The sequence below is a fragment of the Otolemur garnettii genome, unplaced genomic scaffold (genome assembly GCF_000181295.1).
Source record: "Otolemur garnettii isolate 467f Iridium unplaced genomic scaffold, OtoGar3 scaffold00009, whole genome shotgun sequence".
Taxonomy (NCBI): domain Eukaryota; kingdom Metazoa; phylum Chordata; class Mammalia; order Primates; family Galagidae; genus Otolemur; species Otolemur garnettii.
Window position 1 is genome coordinate 36,432,957 of NW_003852404.1, and position 4,719 is coordinate 36,437,675.

A 4,719-nucleotide genomic window follows, 5' to 3' on the forward strand; every position below is an offset into this window, starting at 1 on the left:
TGGCTATCATAATCTCTTACTCCTGCATCCTCTTTGCCATCCTGAAAAAGAGGTCTGAGAAAGGCAGAAGCAAAGCCTTCTCCACGTGCAGTGCCCACCTGCTCTCAGTCTCTCTTTTTTATGGTACTCTCTTCTGCATGTATGTGCGTCCTGGGTCTGGATCAGCTGAAGATGGGGACAAAATGTATTCCTTATTTTACACGATAATAATTCCCTTGCTAAATCCTTTTATTTACAGCCTGAGGAACAAGGAGGTTATAGGTGCCTTGAGAAGAATAATGAAGAAATAAATAGTTGTCAGACAGCTTTCAAACTGTTCTTCATATTCTGCTGTAAAACCCCAAGTCCTATAGTTTAGGGCTAGCGGTCAGGGTGGCCCTTGAGCTCCGTGTAAGGGAACCCAGCTTTGTACTATGTTCACTTGGATATGGGTCCAGTGAAAGGTTGGTAAATTACCCGTAAATAGCTTAGAAACATTGTGTTCCATTTTAATCTGAGAATTTTGTGTTTGCGAATTATTTTCCAGAACTTTCAAAATTACATGTAGTAGTTGGCAATTTTACTGAGACATGCCTAGAAATACTTACTGAGGAATAGCTTTAATTGAGGCTGGCATATATGGTTAGTTACTACATGAATGAACGTAGCCCACCTCTCTAGATCTGCAAGTTAATAAAGTTTTGTGGTTTTCTTCCAGGAACTCTGGTGGACTGATAAAAATAAAACTCTGATCCTTTTTGATAGAATATATTTCTGAGAAGAAATCTACTGTTCAGTGATGAAAGTTAGAAAACAGTAAAAAATTCTAAAAAAAAAAAAATTGAAGGATCTTAGGAAGAAATATGACAGCTAGCATGCAATAAAGAGTGACATATCAAAACTAATCACAACTGACATTTATACCCCCCCATATTGTTTTTATCAGGGATATTGAATGTAGAATGATATTCAATAATTGTTAAATTTAGTATTTTAGTGTACCAAAAGCAATTTCAGAGATCAGCCTTGTAATTTATTAGATTACTATCCTTGTCAGTTTTAGCAGGAGCTGACCAGTCAGATAGCAAAGAGATTAGAGATAAGAAAAGAAACTGATTTGGGATATAAAGATATGAATGAAAACAATGTGCCAACAAATTATGTGTGTCTGTGTAAAATCATGTCCCTAAAAGTGGTTGAAAATTCTGTGGCACAATTTTACATTTTGCATTTACTATGTGAACATAAATAATTCAACACCTCTTTCAGTAAAATAATTGTATACCTCGAGCAATCTGTTTTGTTCAGAATACTCACAAAAAATAATAATATGAGAAATAAGCTGTTGAAGAAGGAAAACATAATTCTTGTTCTAGTATTTATAAAATACTCTAGCTTTTGTCAAGTCAACAGTACCAGCAAATAGGGTAAAAGACTTATCTAAATATTTAGGCATATGATAAATAGCTTTTATCTCTTAAATCTACTTATCACTTAAGTCTGTCTATTTAATTTTTATCACTTAAATCTACTTATCAAGAATAACAAAGGTCTTTAAAAATATCCTGTATAATTAAATTCATTGTCTTTTAAAAATTATTGTAGATAATTTTAGTCAATGTCATGCAGCTTTGAGACTCATTGTGGAATCACTAAGCTAAATCTTAATTTCTTTAAGAGTTTTATTTTCTTTTTAGTAAAATAATTTTCTATAATTTAATATTGGTCTTTTAAATATAATCCCCTATATATTTTTTATTATTTATGTAAGTGTAAATAAATTTATTTCTTCACGTACATGGCATAAGTTTTTATTTTGAGTATCTATAAGTTTTGAGAAACTATATGTTATTTTTTATACTCATTTACTGTCTTCATGTTGCACAAAAATACATGATTTTATCAGAATTATGTGTAACAAAATCCTAGATATTATACTGACATGGAAAGAAAAGAGTAACAATTGAATCATAGTATTTTCCTTGTAGTTTAAGAGCTCCTTGAGGAAGAGACATTTAGACACCAAAGATATGCATTAATTCAGAATCCATTGCTGGGACTGGTCAGAGCTACCTGTGGATGTGAAGTGTTCCTAAGTATATTGTACCATTTGTCAAGATTGTTTATTATATAAACCTGTATATAAAGGAATGCAGCTATTCTGAAAATTGAAGGTAATGCAAAAACTGTCTTCAAGGGTGTCCAACTGGCAGCCACTGACCACATGCTGGTTGTGTGAGGACATTTTTGCTTATCTGTGGTATTGGATGTCATGAAAAGTAGCATGGACCCTTTTTTGTGTTCAGCAGCTTTTGTTACTGTTTATGTATTTAATGTGTGGCCCATGACAATTCCTAAACTTCCAATGTATGACAGAGAAAACAAAAAGTTAGACACCTTGCCTAGGTGCTGGGTAACAAGTTACTTTTTGGCAAGTAAAACAGCTCTCATTTTCCTCCTCTTTAAAAATTAAAACATGGCTTTTGTTTATGCATGCCTCCTTTGTATTTCAAATAAAAATGTCTTTCAAAGTACTAATTGCCTTATGAAAAATAATAATATATTTTACCATCTCATAAAACCTAATTTAAACTTACATTTTAAACATATGTAATACTTACATTTTAACATATAAAAATTATACTTACATTTTAAACATAATAAAAAATTCAAAAGCGCAAATAAAAAAAAAATCAGGCTCAGCCCCTATAACTCAGCACCAGCCATGTACACCAGAGCTGGTGGGTTGGAACCCAGCCCGAGTCTGCCAAACAACAATGACAACTATAACCAAAAAATAGCTGGACATTGTGGCAGATATCTATAATCCCAGCTGCTTGGAAGGCTGAGGCAAGAGAATCACTTAAGCCCAAGAGTTGGAGGTTGCTGTGAGTTGTGACACCAGGGAACCCTACCAAGGTCAACAGCTTGAGACTCTGTCTCAAAACAAACAAACAAACAAAGAAATCATACTACAAATATATTGTAACCGAAACAGCATGATATATATAAAAGTACACCAAGTACACCATTTAATACCATGATATTGGTATAAAAGTACATAGACCAATGAGGTAGAACAGAGAACCTAAAAATAAAACCAAATACCTACAGCCAACCAATCATCAACAAAACAGATACAAAATACATGGGGGAGAGGACACTCTTTTCGACAAATGGCGTTGGAGAAATTGGATAGCCATATGCAGAAGAGTGAAACTGGATTTGTATTTCTTAGCATATATAAAATAATTAACTCACGAGGTACTAAAAACTTAAATGTAAGACTTGAGACCATAATAATATTAGAAGAAAACTTAGGAAAATCTCTTCTGGACGTTGACTGAAGCAAAGAACTTATGACTAAGACCACAATAGCAAATGCAACCAAAACAAAAATAAATAAATGAGACTTTATTAAAACAAATTGCTAATGCACAGCAAAAGAAACCACTAACAGATCACAGACAAAGTATACAATGGGGGGAAATATTCTCAAACTATGCATATAACAAAGGGCTGCATCTAGAATTTACAAAGGACTCAACTCAGCAAGAAAAGAAATCCCATTAACCAGAGGGTAGACAACATGAACAAATATTTTTCATGAGATACAAATGACCAACAAATATATGAAAAAATGCTCAATATCACTAATCAGCAGATAAATGAAAATTGAAATCACAATGATATGCCATTTTACCCCAGTCAGAATGGCCATTACTTAAAAGTCAAGGAACAATAAGTGTTGGCAAAGATGTGGTGAAAGGGGAATGCTTATGCACTTTTTGTGGGAATATAAAGTAGTACAATCTCCATGGAAAATGGTATGGAGATTTCTTGAAGAACTAAAATTAGACCTACTGTTTGATCCAGCATTTCCTCTACTGGGGATCTGTGAAATTCTGAAGAAGGGAAAAGATATTTGTGCATGGTGTATATAGGATTTGGTACTACCTGCAGTGTTGTGCATCCACTGGGGAACTTGGAATGTATCCTTGGCAGATAAGGGGGAGATTACAGTACCACAGAAGGGGGGCTTAAACAACAGAAATTTATTTTCTAACAGTTCTAGAGGTTGGAAGTCCAAGATCAAAGTATTTGCAGGATTGATTCTTCAGATACCTTTCTCAGGTTTTCCTATGACTGCCTTCTTGCTGTTTCTTCCCATGGTTATTTCCTCTACTTGCCCATAGCAAGTGTCTGTGTCCAACTTTCCTTTGTCGCATTTCAACTTAATAACCTCCATAAAGGCCTATCTCTAAACGTATGCTACTGGTGGGTTAGGGTTTCATTTCAGTATGAGAATTTGTGGGAGAGGGACACAATTTATCCCGTAACAACAGGTGGAATAGGGTTATGAAGGGCAAGTTTAGGATTTTAGAAGATCAGTCTTGGGTCAGAGCAGAGAATGAAACAGATAGATGTGACTGTTAGTGGATGCATATGTATTAGGGTATTTCAATAGTATATGCAGCAGATGAATGTAGCTTGAATTTAGTTGTGCTTATGGACAGAGTAAGAAGTTGTCTAATGGTAGAGATGTTAGGAGATGAAATTTATATGACTTGGCAATGGTTGATCCATGGAGTTTGAAGGAGAGTTCAGTGTCAAGGATATCTTCCTAATTTATGGCCTGCATAACCGATTGTTTAGTGATGTTATTCCCCAAGATAAAGAACTGGAAGATAACCAGGGTGGGGGCAAGGTAACAGATGATCTTGATTTCAAATGTGGACA